The following is an 18,077-nucleotide window of genomic DNA, read 5'->3' as shown; positions in this document are numbered from 1 at the left end:
TGTTGACACATAGAAAATAGAAAGTAATTGTAAAAAGTCGTTATTTCTGGTGATCTCTAGGAAAAAAACTAGTTGTTTGAAGGTGAACATAAAGGGACCCTCCATTCTATTCAAGTCAATTTCTTTTGCAAATGTATTTAACTTATTGGTCCAGATTCCATTTCATGAGAAAACACTATAACATCAGTCAGGTTGGAAGAAATAAACTGATCCAGAAGAAGATAAATCAAACCCCTGCACAAGGTCATTTGCTTATGTTAACTGAGGGAAATGGAAGTTGGTGGCATTTGCACTGACTGTCAGTTTGCTTCCTGGGTACTGAAGGTCAATCAGTGAATGTATTGGAGTCTTCATGTAGAAAAGACTAGTAACCTCAAAAAATGGGTCATTTAGAGCACCTAAATTTGGTGGGATCTTGAGTGCATCAGGAGCCTTTGGTGTGTGTATATATATATATATATATATATATATATATATATATATATATATATATATATATATATATATAGTGAGGAGAAGAAGCCAGCACTCACGAAAATGACATAAATGATGCCTGGGTGCAGTCCTTGTAGAAAATGGATGTAGAATAGGAATTGAAGATCGCACTCACAGGTCTTATGTGTGAAAAAGATCAATTTATTCGGTGAACAGTCGCTGACGTTTCGGCTGATACGACAGCCTTTCTCAAAGTACAAAACTGGTGCTAGCAAACGAATTAAATGCCAGATGTGGCGGGAAATTACAAAGAGCAACCAAAAGCAGGGGAAGTGACGTGACAAATACATCATAGGTGACGGTAACACATTACATAAAACAAAGCTACAAAGAAAAAGTGTTAGGGAAAGCAAAAATAATATCTACAGTATTAGATTACCTACATAGAACGAAAAATGTGAATTACAATCAAAATAAATATACATATAAAGAATAAATCTACCCAGGAATATTAGAGCCGCCGTATCCACGAGCAGGCGTCTCTTTGCCTAGCAAAGTATCGGTTATAGTGTAACTATAGAAATCCCAAGACGTGTCTGTTGAAATATGTAGCAAAATTATAAGGAAGGGAAATGGAAACAATGTGATTGTACTTTTATGAGTCTCTGTAGCCGTCAAGTGGGGACAGGAATGTAGTACAGACATGGAGAGCAGCGAGTCGGGATTTCGTGGTAAGAGGGGGAGGGAAAGAAGATGGGACTAAAGTAACATGGAATCCGAAAAAGAAAAAGCAAAAATAAACAAAAATAAACAAAACATAAACAAAAAATAAAATAAAAATAAAAAATATATATAAATGAAAAATAACACAATATAAAAAATGAAGGATATATAGAAAGGCCGCCCATTGGAGACGGAAACATCGATTCACCTCGAGCTTGGGGTGTGTGAGCAAAAAATATATTATTGGCAAAAATGTTGTAAAGGCCGCTCACCTGTCAGTGTCTACGGAATCAAGCGTTGGGCCGCTGAAATCAGTAGTGCATACGAGAGGCTGTAGTAAGGAGACGTGGACATTTCTTAGTCAGGTGGTAGTATAGGTATGGTTAATAATGAAGTCATGCCGCTTATCGTCGCCCATGAGGTCATATTACCAAGCGTAGGTATTGTGGGTCACCAGCTTAGTGGTTCAAATAGGGGAGGCAATAGATTTCCACTGTGCGGTCTTCCTATTGGCGAGGGGAGACGAACTGTCAGAGTCCCTCTGTGTGGTCTTCCTACTGGCGAGGATAGACGATCCGTCAGAGTCGGTAGCCATAGTTACTCGAGGCGTCACATAATCTCCATCGGCTTCAGTTAACACTATCTGTAGGTTTCCATTGAGAGTGTTAATCGCACTCACATTGGTCACTTGTGTAGGTTATTGTATCCAGGAAGATCAGTTCATTGGAGTGGAATGCCGTGTGCTTAGAACGTCAATAGTATGTCACACACATATAACAATGATGTGTCACACATAGGGGGGGGCGCCCCTCTTGGATACGGCGGCTCTAATATTCCTGGGTAGATTTATTCTTTATATGTATATTTATTTTGATTGTAATTCACATTTTTCGTTCTATGTAGGTAATCTAATACTGTAGATATTATTTTTGCTTTCCCTAACACTTTTTCTTTGTAGCTTTGTTTTATGTAATGTGTTACCGTCACCTATGATGTATTTGTCACGTCACTTCCCCTGCTTTTGGTTGCTCTTTGTAATTTCCCGCCACATCTGGTATTCAATTCGTTTGCTAGCACCAGTTTTGTACTTTGAGAAAGGCTGTCGTATCAGCCGAAACGTCAGCGACTGTTCACCGAATAAATTTATCTTTTTCACACATAAGACCTGTGAGTGCGATCTTCAATTCCTATTCTAACTTTGTAACAAAATAACCCCTGTTTTGGGTACATATGCAATAGCATTTATTATACTTATATATATATATATATATATATATATATATATATATATATATATATATATATATATATATATATATATATATATGTATGTATATATATATATATATATATGTATATATATATATATATATATATATATATATATATATATATATATATATATATATATATGTATATATATATAAATTAATAGAAATTTACCCCAGCACTCCAACATATAGCCCCCTGGGAAACCTATTTTTGCACAACTGAACTGTAACTAACACAAAGTGTTTTGTGTTAGTTACAGTTCAGTTGTGCAAAAATAGGTTTCCCAGGGGGCTATATGTTGGAGTGCTGGGGTAAATTTCTATTAATTTGTATATCAAGCCGTACCCACGTGCACCCAATAAAAAGGGATTGAGCTGCATTTTTTTGATTTAATTATGTATATATATATATATATATATATATATATATATATATATATATATATATATAGTTAAATTACTAGTTAAATTACTAGTTAAATTAGTTTCTCATTCTAGGGTAACAACTGTGAATTATTTTAGAAGACTGTTGAATCAGCAGGTCTAATACCTAAGCCAGGGAAAACGGAGTGAGAAAATCATTACAGTAACCAAAAATCATTACAGTAACCTAAAAAATTTTGCTTTATATGGGGCAGGGTATAGTAAAAGGAGAAAACACAAATAGTACTTGCACTCAATAAAAGGTATAGAGAAAAGGGTGACTTGCAAATATTGGGGCGTTCGCTATGGAGAACAAAATTTGTATTGGCCAGTTCTAGTTTACTAGAAAATGTTTTTACTTGTTAGACCTGTGGCCTATTTCTGAGAACAGCATCATCTGACACTGGCTATTACATTTTTGTTATGAGAATTTCCATTCCTTTGTTTAGGCTTTATTCCAGCACGTATGATCTTCATTAATTACATATGCCGCTAAGTACATGAAAGTGAGTATTGATATCTGATTTGCTAATTAACCACAACAATAACTGGTTCTGGGCTTATCATCTCAAACTTTCAATGAATCCAAACAAGATAATAGCAATTGGCAAAATACCTTGAAAAAAAAATCAGCTTGAGAACGGAGGGGCCCAGTGAACTGTCAAGTTTACCCTTAATACTTCAATAATGCTTTCATCTTCATCATATGTCTGTTACACAGAGGGCCCTATCATGAATGAATGAAGTCAAAGCTCTGGATTTTACCCACCTAAAAGCCCCTGAAATACAATAAAATCTTTAAACTCCTTAGTCATGTAGCATAGAAACTGTGTACAATAATACAATATAAAATACAATAAATAAAAAAAAGATTACCCGCATATTTTTACAGTTATGATTCATTTATGATTCAGTGCATGGGATATTGTAGGTCTGAATATATATATATATATATATATATATATATATATATATATATATATATATATATATATATAATATTAAAACAGGGGGGTTGTGGGAGCACTCTAAAGGCTTTAAAGTATATATATATATATATATATATATATATATATATATATATATATATATATATAAGTATAATAAATGCTATTGCATATGTACCCAAAACAGGGGTTATTTTGTTACAAAGTTATGATCATAAAATTAATAAGCCACCATACCACGTCAAGGTAAACCCCGAATGGCGGTCCCTAACTTGTTTTATTTTTTATGTGCATTCTAGCATTACCTGTAATCAATGTCCGTTGAACGCTGTTTTTTCACTGAGGGCTAAATCCTCCCCAGCCAGCAATCAGGCTTTTAAAGGAGAGATATTCCCCAAACAAACGTCCATTTATTATACTTATATATATATATATACTTTAAAGCCTTTAGAGTGCTCCCACAACCCCCCTGTTTTGATATTGTATATTTAGCTGGAAGCTGTGGCATAGCTTCAGTGGTTGTAGCACCCCATACCCCCCCCCTTTAAACTAGTGGTGATCCTGTGCTTTTAAAATTGGGCGTTTGTTTTGGGAATATCGCTCCTTTAAAAGCCTGATTGCTGGCTGGGGAGGATTTAGCCCTCAGTGAAAAAACAGCGTTCAATGGACTGATTACAGGTAATGCTAAAATGCACATAAAATATAAAACAAGTTAGGGACCGCCATTCGGGGTTTACCTTGACATGGTATGGTGGCTTATCAATTTTATGAACATAACTTTGTAACAAAATAACCCCTGTTTTGGGTACATATGCAATAGCATTTATTATACTTATATATATATATATATATACTTTAAAGTGGACCTGTCACCTACACATAAAAAACTGCATAATGAAAGTCCTTTCTAAATTAAATATGGAACCCCAAAAAAAATTTTCATTGAAACATCCATACCTGTTATAAAGGTGTTTAAATATCTAAACTGTCAATCAAATATTACCTGGCCCACCTCTATGCCCGTGGCATAGAGGTGGGGCAGTCAATTACTTTCACTTTCCATTCAGCACTTCCTACATGTCACTGCTCTCCTCACATTCCCCCCCTTCCCTCCTCAGGCTCTATAATTGTATAGAGCACTGCACATGGACATTAGGTCCCTCATTCTGGTTCATATACAAGATTTTGGGGTGATACACAATTTCCCTTAATAACCGTGTCCACAAAATGGCAGCTGCCTGCTTGCTGTGATTGTATAATTCCAAAACGGAAGGAAACAAAATTTAAATAATAAATACAGTGTAAGTAAAGTTTATTTTGCTCAACTAACATGATAGAAAGGAATTTGAAATTATATGTTAGGGTGACAGGTCCCCTTTAAAGCCTTTAGAGTGCTCCCACAACCCCCTGTTTTGATATTGTATATATATATATATATATATATATATATATATATATATATATATATAAAAAAAACAACGGAAAGTTGTGCTCACCACTATTTTTTAAAACCATTAGGCGGGGGTGCAATGAGGGTGTGACCACAAAATACATATAGACAACTACAAGAGTCCTCTGCACTCAACCCATTATCAATATATTTAAGACAGAGACATTTTGTGCATACTGCTACTAAAAAATGCCTTACCCTTTAAATAAAACAGGGATTGTTTGTCCATATATTGCAATATATTTAAGCTGGCCAACTACGTCAAAGTCATCCCATATCTGGCCAGTCCTATGCTTCATTTTCATCTGATTCATTAAGAATTCAATTGCTTAATTATAAATTTTACAAAGGGACTAAGTTTTACCTGCAACTTACTAGCTGCTTTCAAAGTAAAACTCCCAAACTTTGACGTAGTTGGCCAGCTTAAATATATTGCAATATATGGACAAACAATCCCTGTTTTGTTTAAAGGGTAAGGCATTTTTTAGTAGCAGTATGCACAAAATGTCGCTGTCTTAAATATATTGATAATGGGTTGAGTGCAGAGGACCTCTTGTAGTTGATTATATATATATATATATATATATATATATATATATATATATATATATATATATATATATATATATATATATATATATATATATATATATACTGTATATATGTGCTACAGACAAGGAATACAACAAATCCATGTTTATGTGTTGCTGAGTGCTTCTTGGCTGAAATTACTTTATAATCCCCAAAATCTGAGCGCAAATGCCGTTCCACCATCCTGTATATCTTTTTGCCTTTAAAAGATATGGATACAGTAATGTTCAGTAATTTAGATGTTACCATTCCCTGGAACCCCCAGTGTATTAATCTTTCCTTGTCTTTTAAAACCAGATCAATAAAATGGGAAGAGAAAAATTAACTGAACAAGATGAATAGGAAAAACAGAAGAGAAAGGAATATATAAGACAGAGGAAGACAAGTCATTTGGATGCAGGGAAAGGGGGCAGAAACAGAACCAGTATCAGGTTAAATCAGAAGGCTAGAGGTATGAGTGGAGAAGAAAGGGTAAGGAGGAATGGAAGATTATTATAGAATAGCTAAAAGTATGGGTCAGGGCCCAAAAATATGTTCCCATAGCATTTAAGATGAGCATCCATGATCCCTTGAATATAGTGGAATTTCTCCCAATAGAAAATAGCAATCCAATGGTAGCTTAGTTCTAACTAGTTTTAACTAAAGTTGGGCTAGCTTAAAAAAAGATTAAGAAACACAGCAATAAAAGAAAGTCAACAAATGAAATTACAAGATGAGAATAATGATTTTTAAGTGAATGGATCTCTGGTCTTATTTTGCCCCCTTGCACCAAGTCTCGTCCCAGTAATCAGCCATGGTCTCATGATGGGTTGACGTCAGCTTGTTTGAATGTTTCAAGAAAAGACAAAGCCACTTTTTGGACATTTGGAACATCACATCCCAACGACAAACAAAGTACAGGAAACACCTTCTATGAAACATAAGTCTTAGGCATATGGCATAGTATTCTGCAAATGTATTTATCAAATAACCAGATGAAATCCTTCATGGCAGCTCTGTGGGATTATGTGAATAAGCCTGTATCTGTAATCATAGTCTGCGTAAGTATAAAAACATGTGATCAGGTTGTGTGAAGTGAAACTGAAGGCTGATGACTTATGGCCGAAGAACGTAATTCCCTTTTTCATTGCTGCTAGAAATACTAAGTCTGGTTTAAAAGCATTAATATTATATTTGATAATATTAAAATATAATATTATATATTTTATATTAATAAGTAAAGGGGACATAAACCTTTACTGAAATTGAGTCGTTTTTGCACACCTGTAGGTCTCCATTCCAAACATAATTATAGATAGAAAAATAATTCCTACTTTTTCTAATGTAATGGAGCAGTTTAAGATTACAGTAAAATTTTCGCTTGCTAATATTTCTGATGGACGACTGAGAATAACTGATAAAAGTATTGCAGCTGAATCCTAAGGGTTTTATGTTACTAGTTATTTCTCAAGCCTTTCCTCTTACCCTGCCATACATACCTAGGTGTTATCAGATGTTATTTGTCCATACTGTCCTCCGCATGTGTGTGAGCTCTGGGGTTTGTTTAAACTAAACTCTCCATAATCCTGTCTTATTGCAGATGAGAAATGGCATCTGTTTATGCACCATGAGTGGCAGCTCCCCTTCATTTCAAGCTGTTGGAATGAACAGTAGAATATGGGCATCCACGTAGACAGGGAATCATATGGAATCCATTTGTTCAGCATGTAGTCCAAATTGTTGCATACCGTGTAAGATTGGCCAATATATGCGCACCTATAGGCAAAAAATCCTTTAACTCAATTCCAACATATCTTAGACCTTTTGGACAAATCTTAATACTTTTTTAATTGATCCATTTATACTTTTTTTGGTTTTCCAAAGGATCTATATGCAGTTTTACCTTAAAACAAGCTAGAATTCTTACTAGCTTACACTTGCCAGCGCCATTAAAGGAGAAATAAACTGCCCCAATGAGAAAATCCCCTACCTACTTCCCCTGCATATTTAGTTACCCCTGAAATTGCCCCTAAGAGTTTGCTCACGTAATGGTGCAGAATAAGCACAGTGGAGCTCGGGGGCACCATCTTTTGAGTCTTTTTCGGGTCCTTATCCTTCCCTTCAGTAATTTCCAGCACTTTTGGAGCATGCACAGACCAGACGACTGCTCCAACTGTGAATGCACCAATACAGTGCTCACTTATAGAAGAAGACCAGAGATCCAGAAGGTGGCGCCCATGAGCTCCGCTGAGCATTGATACATGAGCAAACTCTTAGAGGCAATTTCTGGGGTAACTAACTATGTGGGGGGAAGCAGGGAGGGGGGACTACCTAGGGTAGTAGGTAGGGGAATTTATTATTGGGGGGTTTAGTTCTCTTTAAAGTTTCATTTAGACACCTCCACAGTATTGTCTGAAGACATTCCTTTGTTGACCATTATTAGGGCTCTTCATACACTATATGTCCAAAAGAGTACAGACATTTGTCTGTGCAAAATCTCATTCTTATACCAAAATATAAAGTAATTATATGTAAGTATAAATTAGTCCTCCCCTTCCTATAACAATCTCTGCTTTTCTGGAAAGGCATTCCACTAGCTTCTAGAACATCATTGGTGGGGTTTGCCACAGGAGCATTAGTGACCTTCCACACCCATGTTGTGGATCAGTCCTAGCCTGTAGTCAACATTCTAATTCATCACACAGGTGTTCAGTTGGGTTGACGTCAGGAGTCAGTGCATTCCTGTCAAATGAATTCAGTTCATGCATGGGGGGCATTATGGTGCTGAAACAAAAATACTCTGCCTCAAACTGCCACTGCAAAGGAGCAGAGAATTGCCTACATAGCCATCTCAAGGTTGGCTGTTAATGAAATCAAGGACCCTAGAACCATGGAACCAGCCCCGCCCCCACCCCATGGCCATTATCCCTTCTCCACCAAATGTTACAAATAACATTAAGCATTAATGCAGGTAGTGATCTCCTGGCATCTGCCAAACCCACTTTCCCACCTGACTGGCATATGGCAAAATGCCCTGTATCGCTGCATTTCCACTGATCCAGACTCTAATGGATTCTACTCCAGCTGACAACTGGCTTTGCACGTGGTGATTTTATGTTTGTTTAGTCACCGCCACAAACCCCATGCTTCCTACAAACATTTCATGTGCTGATTAATCATGGGTGAATAAAATCGGCAGACACGATTTGCTGCAAAATTCTATGTTTCGCCACAAGTGAATTAATTTGTGAAAATGCAGTGATGATTCGCCAGTGAAAAATCCGCCAGGTCAAAAAAAACAAATTGTCACTCATTAAAATTATATGGAAGTCCATTGACTTTAATGCATTTGAACCAAATAGTTGCAGGTCTTAAAATTATTTTGACGCCCATTGACATTAGTTTCACCAGTTTTTCTCAGTTTCGCGAATTTCGTAGTAAATTCATGAATTTTTCAGCTGCACAGATTCGCCCATCACTAGTGCTGATATTGTTTCCGGTCCATCCTTCATCGAATGACAACAGGACCAGAACCCTTATCATTAATACTAATGATTAGGGATGCACTGAATCCACTATTTTGGATTTGTCCAAACCCCCGAATCCTTTGTGAAAGATTCGGCCGAATACCAAACCGAATCCGAACCCTAATTTGCATATGCAAATTAGGGGTGGGAAGGGAATTTTTTTTACTTCCTTGTTTTGGGACAAAAAGTCACGCGATTTCCCTCCCCATCCCTAATTTGCATATGCAAATTAGGATTAGTTTCGGCCAGGCAAAAGGATTCGGCCGAATCCTGCTGAAAAAGGCCGAATCCTGGCTGAATCCCGAACCAAATCCTGGATTCGGTGCATCCCGACTAATGATGTGCATTTGTTCATATTTCCTCAAAATGTCACCATTAACCAAAGCAAATTAAAGCAATATGTTCAGTAAATTTGATTGACACACAGAAAGGCACATTATTTGACACTTCTTTTTACAAATTTTCTATAAATTGTTTTGCTTCAGCATTAAAGCAATACATGGTTACAGAAGCATTCATAATACATGATTGATTTGGTTTTCTCCATCCAGGCTTTTTTTTTAGCCTGTTTTTCTTAATTTATAACACAGCAGACCAATTGTTATTCTAAAGATTTTATCATTAAACTGAAAATTGCACAACTGTAATAAAACTTTGGGAATATTTAGTCTCAGATCAGACCTGGGCAGGAATTCCGCAAAGTTTTGCATATTTTGGTGGCCACTGTGCTCGAAACTTAAATGGCTAGGATCTTAAAAATACCTACCATGGATTCCCAACCTAAGGTCCATCAGTTGTTGTTTACCTATGAACCTGCATCCATGGACAGCTCGTGGAATGTAGTGCCAGGGGGAGAGCGTTTTGTGGTTTATCAACAGACTGCGATTTTTTTTATGGTATTAGATACCAATTTGATTAAAACAACCCCATTAATTTTTCACTCAAACAATGTACAGACTGTATTATCAATGTATTATCAATGGTGAGGAAGAGGAAGAACAGTCACATAACAACCATATTGGGTAGACCATACAAAACATAACTGAAAGCAGATGGATCCCGAGTAGGAGGCACTGGAACATGTTCTCTGAGAATCTCTTCTTCCTTGTCCTTCGGCATAATATTGTCTCTTTCATCTAGAAAGTACCAAATATAAAATAAGCAAACGTAAGTAGACGTATCCTTTTAAGGACAAGGGAATGCAACACCTTTGAGAGTTCCCCTATTAAAAAACAGATGAACTGGCCTGAGCATAAAAGTAGTAAAGGCCAGGGTCCATATAGGGAATTCATTTTCAATAAGCAGCCTATGCTTAGTCTCAACTATATATAATGTGACAGTATTTTCATATTTGCATGTGTCTACTAAAAGGGAATCTTTATTGCTGTTGTTCTACAATACACTTTAACTGCAGGATTTGAATGCTCAGTCATCTCATGAATTTGTTAAATCTTTAATCTTTTCAAACAAATCTCAGCTCAATAGGGGTCATTTATGTGGACCAAGGACGCAAAAACAAGCCCCTTAGAGCTCATTAAAAAAGCAATTGGATCTCAGGTCTGGCTGCACTCTGCACCTAGTGCTAAATTGGACATGCAAATTCAGGCATGGGCTGCCCTCATGTTTCTTTCCACCATTAGCACAGGGCTGTCAAATGCAGACAATAGTGAATTCAGGGGTGCATGCAGGTCTCTGCTCTCCATTTTGGAGCAAAGCGACCTATGGCACTTCTTCAAAGTACTTGTTGTGTTGCACCCATTTCTTGCTCTTTTCACCCTACTATGTATTTAGTAAATGACCCCCACCATATTTAAAGATCAAATAACAGGTCAACTAATTATATTGGACCTACCATTAAGAATAAAATACACACTATGGTGAATAGTCAAATCAAATAAAAAAATATAATGACCAAAGGGCCAGCTATATTAGACTGGTGAATCAGGCGAAATAAAAACATTCAGTCCAGATAAAAGGCAGAATCACAATTTTCTGTTGTTTCCTTGGGTATTATTTTAAACAATACAGTCGCATGCTAGAGGATCAACAAACAACGTGAATTTCATAAAAGCGTTTCCTTTGTCATATTTATAGCAGCTATTGTGTATTTCAGATTGGCACATTTGAATGTGGAAGATTTGGGTATCTGCATATACAGTAGATCCATAATCCATTGTCTTTCTGAAGGGGTGTTAGTCCAGTGGCCCTCACCTCTAGAATGCGTGCTATGTAATAGATAATGTACCAGCTTCAATTACAGGTATAGGATCTAGTATCCAGAAAGCTCAGCACCTGGGCTTTTCAAGAAAAGGAGTATTTCTGTAATTTGGATCTCCATACATTAAGGCGATTCTGTCATGATTTATATGATGTCTTTTTTTTTTTTTTTTACATTACATGGTTTACACTGCAAATAATTCACTCTCAAGTGTTATTCCTCAACCAACAAGTGTTTTTTGAATGTAATATTGGTGTATAGGTGCCATCTCAGGTATTTTGCCTGGTCATGTGTTTTCAGATAGAGCCAGTACTTTATGATGGAACTGCTTTCAAGCAGGCTGTAGTTTCTCCTACTCAATATAACTGAAGGAGTCACAGTGGGACTTGGATTTTTTTTATTGTTGAAGGCTTTTCTCAAATCTACCTTGTGTCAGGGAGCAGTTATTTCCCATTGTTACCATCCCATTGTTCTGATGATGGGCTGCTGGGGAGGAATTGGAGGGGGTAATATCACTCCAACCTGAACACTGAAGTGTTATCAGAGCAAAAGTCAAATAACTGGGGAAACCTGGGAAATTGACAATATGTCTAGCCCCATGTCAGATTTTAAAATTAAATATAAAAATGTGTTTGCTCTTTTGAAAAACAGATTTCAGTGCAGAAGTGCTGGGGGAGCTCTATTAACTGATGTGTTTTGAAAATAAAACATGTTTCCCCATGACAGTATCCCTTTAAGTTTACTTAAAATGAATTCAAACATTAAATAAAGCCAATATGATTGTTTTGCCTCTATTACTACAGAATCCGCTTGGGTTTTTTACGCTTATTTATTATTACATTTTCTCAAAAATTTGCTTTGCAGGAGAAAATCTGATTTTCCTAATTTTTTCACAATTTTCCTCCGATTTTCAATTTTTTTCCCCTGCATTTTTTACCCGAAAACTCAGAAAACTTTGGGTTATTGCACGAAACCCAGCGCACATCAAAAAATCATTGCAACGTCTCCCATTGACTTATATGCAACCTCAACAGGTCTGCGATGCTGGATTTTCTGATTCTGACTTTTCCATCCTCAGGGTTTAATAAATAAAAATTTTTTTTTCATGATTCTTGCATTCAGAGTTTAGTAAATAACCCCCTAAGAGAGACTGCCATCTCGTAGTCTCAGAGCTTTCTGGATAATGGGCTTCCAGATAATGGATCCCATACCCATACATAAACCCTGATAAAACACCAAACCCAATTTGCACACAAGACACAGGGGTAGTAGGGCCACTTGTAGAGCAGGGGGTAGATATTTAAATGGCACATAATTCTCAAAATATTTTGATCATGGTCAAAGAACACAGTGTTTTAAATATTTTTTAATTAAAAACATAAGTTGTAAGGATTTTTAAGTCTTAAACACATTGAGAATTACATTTAATAAAAAAAAACCTGTAATGATTTTGGAGTGTCATAAAGCGTTGGCAATGATGTTTTACAATAAAATATTGTTTATGTAATGATTTGATTTTACATGTAATATGGACATTAATATATAATATGGAAGTACTCCTTGTAGCAAGTACCCATCTAAAGAGATTTGCCTTGATGTTTCCTTGGGTCTCCAAGGATCTAGTGAGGTGTCGTCAAAGATGGCTTTCAAGATGAGAAGATGGGATGCTGCTATGTACAGTTTGGATGGCGTGGGTCATTGATTTTATCAGGTTGCTGAACCTCTGGGCTGGTTCAGGAACCCATGTAGTTTATAAAATACCATATTTCTAGCTAGATTGTTTATTACGTTTTAGTTCTCCTTTAAGAGAAGACCTCTAAAGTTTTAATCTTCTGAAATAGGACATCCTTATGCAAAAGAAGATATTGGCTTCTGACTAATAGCAATGAGATGATAACAATAGACAATATTGACCTGATTTAATTGATATAAAAATATAATTGCAGAATTCAGAGACGAGAACACACCTTGGGATATGTGAGTTGCCTATTATTCCTTCGCAGTGAGGAGTAAATTGTTGGCCATATTTTGCAAGAATCTCATTCATTTTAGAGCTTATGCTAAAAGCCTCTTAAAGGAAGGAAATAAAACAAAAAATTGTATGTCTGAGACCTCAAAAAAGCCTTTTATTCTGCCTGATTTCATCAAACACATGCTATGTTAAACAGATCGTTTATTTTGTGTTAATTGTTGAAATAACGGTATTTCTGATACATTGTTCTAACAATAACAATGCCTAGATGAACGCCAGCTTTTTTATTAAGTAGCGGAGAACTTAAAGAACTGAAAGATGGCATTAACATTATGGGGCAAATTCATCAAGGGTTGAATATCGAGGGTTAATTAACCCTCGATATTCGACTGGGAATGAAAATCCTTCGACTTCGAATATTGAAGTCGAAGGATTTTGCGCAAATACTTCGATCGAACGATCGAAGGATTTTAATCCAACGATCGAAGGATTATCCTTCGACCAAAAAAACTTAGCCAAGCCTATGGGGACCTTCCCCATAAGCTAACATTGGGTTCGGTAGCTTTTAGGTGGCGAACTAGGGGGTCGAAGTTTTTTCTTAAAGAGACAGTACTTCAACTATCGAATGGTCGAATAGTCGAACGATTTTGATGGTCGACCATTTGATGGTCGAAGTATTTTTTCTTCTATTCCTTCACTCGAAGTTAATGAATTGGCCCCTATGTCACAGACAATACTGATCTCTCCATTACATAATCCCCTCCCAGATGAAATGAAGATGTCGTATCCCATTTGCAACTGCAATCCTATTATAAGAATAATAACAATTCTATATAGAGGTTATTGTAGGGATCGCTGAACATCTGGAGAGGGCAAAATCAACCGCCCGAGAGGATTTTTTTGGCCAAAAAAAGGATGGTTTATGTATAACAGTAACATTTATATCATCGGAAAGGAGAAGTAACCAGGGTCGGACTGGCCTGCCGGGATCCCGGAAAAAAACCTGATGGGCCCGGCCTTGGTTGGCCCCTAGGCCCTTGCTTTAGTTAACTGGCTTAATAAAATAATTCAAAATTATTTTGCATAGTTTTCAAAATGATTTGCCTTCTTCTGACTCACACCAATGCCTGGTTGCTAACGGAATTTAGACCCTAGCAACCAGATCAGTGCTGAAATTTCAAACTAGAGAATTACAAAATGTAATTCAAAAACCACAAATAAGAAAAAATGAAGACCAATTGCAAATTGTCTTAGAATATCACGAGCTGGGTCATGCTAAAAGAACATTTTTATGGTATTCTGTTATGATTTTGTATTGATGAGAAATATTTTAATTTACTATTGTTACGGCCATACCAGTTTTAAAAAAAAAATAAAAATGTTAATTTTGATATTTGTGGGTGCTATTTTATACCGGGTGGGGGGCCTTTAGATTGGGTTACCTGATGGGCCCCAGGCACCCCAGTCCGACACTGGAAGTAACGCTATATCTACCCATTATTTTTTTGGCTTTTGCACCAGCCCAAGTCCACCACAACCTTTGATGATTTGTACCTCAGTAGATGCCCCAGTAGCTATCCCATTTGCAACTGCAATCCTATTATAAGAATAATAACAATTCGCAATAGAGGTTATTGTAGGAAACAGATCGCTGGACAACTGGAGAGGGTAAAATCACTGGAGAGGAATTTTTTTGCCAAAAAAGAATGGTAAAAGAACAAAACTGAATTTAATTTTCACCACCAATAGGACAAATAACAGCCTCTTAAGAATGCAAAAATAGATAGATGGGAAATCATCAATTCCGACTCTCACTTACCTTTTTTGGACAAAAAAAGACCATTGAGCACATATAAGAGGGGCCGCAAAAATCTACTGGTAGCGAAGGATTTGACAGACTCTCCCAGGAGGGGGAGTGCATGGCTGGATTCACTACGTATTGTGAACATATGAATAATCACCGTAGTGCTATCAGAACTGCCTTGGCCACGGGGAAAGCTGACCAGCCAGTATCTAAACACTGGTCTAATTTCAAACTTACGTGACCTCAATTCCAGCACATGATCATTAATCATCTACCTGTCCCATGGAAGGGGGACAAAAGGGACTTATTATTGTTAAGACTTGCAGATTGGACACCTTGGCTCCTAAGGGCCTAAATGAAACATTGCCTAAGACTTCTTTCTTCTAGGATATCCTTTAATTGTGTCCTTGGTGTTTAGAGATACTTTGTGGACATACAGTATTGCTACAATAACCTGCCCCTGGATATGTTTTGTTACTATGTGACAGACTCTTAATAAGAACTGTCTTGGCTACTTTCGATTGATATGAACTAAAACATGAAAAAAAAAACCTAATTGCGCAGTCTAAGAACATGTATACTAGCTTTCATTGTTTGTAGCGGTTTTCCCAAACTGGAAATTTTTCTGGAAAATGAATCGATAAATAAGCGGAAATAACCCGTGCGGATTTGGTCGGAGTATATTTCAGAAAACAATTAGACAAATTCGGACTTTGATAAATAACCCCCTTAATGTTCATGCGCCAAGCTCGGCCCATGCTTTTGTCAGACAGCAATAAACTGCAAGCTGGTTGGTCTAGAGCAGAACAGAACCATGCTAAATAATATAACCAGGCACTGCCATGATTATAAATAATAATAATAATAAATAAATTAGACCTCAATAATTAGCTATTATCTTTTCTCTTAAGACCTGCTGAAAGTGTAATACTTCTTTACACTGTGTATATAGAACAATTAAATTAGAACGAATTTTCTACCATCTCAAGCTCAACATAATAATCAATACACAGGTATATGCCTTACACAAGTATCCATTATCTAGAAACCTGTTATCCAGCTCCTAAATATGGGAAGGCCTTCACTAATAGGGGTATATTTATCATAGAGTGAAGTTAGAGATCATCACAGTCTACTAGAGTGAAATTCCACCTCTCTCCATTCATTTTAAAGGCATATTTATCAAATGGTGAACTTTCACTTTCATCCTTTGATAAATATGCCTTTAAAAATCCCATAGAAATGAATGGAGAGAGGCGGAAATTCACTCTAGCGGACTGTGGTGGTCTCTAATTTCACTCTTTGATAAATATACCCCATAGACTCCATTTTAATCAAACAATTACATGTTTTAAGATTATTTTCTCTGCGATAAATCAGTGGCTTGCACTGGATCCCAACTAAAATATAATGAATCCAAAAAAGTCTATGGTTTTAAAAAATGTTTAAATGATATTTTAGACTTAAGGTACTACAGTAAATGGAAATCCAATTAACTGGAAAAAAACAAGTCCCAGGTAACAGTCTATCCCTGTAACACTATTCTATGCAGGATAACATATGGACAAGGATTTTAATGAGAATTAAAAAGAATATAAATCATATTTACAGTACAGGGAGTTTTTTTTTTTTATTATATCCCTGTGCTTGATTTTGATACGGTCTGGTAGCTTAAAACTGTGCATTTATGAACAAAAAGCCCACTACTCACACTGTTCCAGGCCGTTTGTGCATACATGTCAATTTGCACCCTTCCTCATGCACCATCATGTCTGCACACACTTTTTGACGCATTCATGTGAATATTCTGATACATGTGCACTGTGCATAAATAGATGCCAAAGCCCTCAAACCCAGTGTGAGGTGATTGTCTTCTGACAATGAGCGTTCTGACTGTGATTTGATTCCTGGTTTTGATTATTAGCCTGACTCTTCCTTTGAATTCTCCCTCAACTGCTGATGATTGTGATCCTGACCTGTTCCTGGTTCCGTTTATGACTTATTTTCATCCCTCTCTGATTCTCAGCTTCAGCTACCACTCAAGTGCCTACGAACAGCACCTCTGTTAATCTTTACCTGGGCTCAATCCGGTACCTACTCGGGCATTGATTTCCCAGTGAGAGGCAAATGGGAGGCTATTACTTGATGGACCCGCTACTGAAGTCTGATAGGGTGAATAAAACTGTGTTGCATTAAAGGAGAAGGAAAGGTTAAAACTAAGTAAGCCTTATCAGAAAGGTCCACCTAAATATACCAGTAAACCCTCAAAGTAATGTTGCTCTGGGTCCTCTGTCAAAAGAAACACTGCATTTCTTTCCTTCTATTGTGTACACATGGGCTTCTGTATCAGACTTCCTGCCTTCATCTTAAACCTCCTTGCCCCGGGCGTGAGCATGCTCAGTTTACTCCTCTTCCTCCCCCCCCTCCTTTCTCTGCTGTAATCTGAGCCCAGAGCTATAAGTGAGCAGAGAGAAACTCAGGCAGGAAGTGACGTCACACCAAACTTATATGGCAGCTGCAATCCTAATAAAACATGTTTCTAGAGCTGTTTACTCATGTATAGTAAAACATTCTACAGAATAAATATAGCATTCTAACTTGCGCTATTGCAGCTAATCTATTGGTAATAAAATGCCTCCGTAGCTTTCCTTCTCCTTTAATATTTTGTATTCATGAAGGGGAATACGATTGTGAGAGTTGGAAGGTTCTTGATTTTTTCTTGTGGCTAATAATAATT

The sequence above is a fragment of the Xenopus laevis genome, chromosome 7S (assembly GCF_017654675.1).
Source record: "Xenopus laevis strain J_2021 chromosome 7S, Xenopus_laevis_v10.1, whole genome shotgun sequence".
In the NCBI taxonomy this organism is placed as follows: domain Eukaryota; kingdom Metazoa; phylum Chordata; class Amphibia; order Anura; family Pipidae; genus Xenopus; species Xenopus laevis.
The sequence above is the reverse complement of the archived record's forward strand: the minus strand, read 5'-3'. Positions refer to the sequence as shown.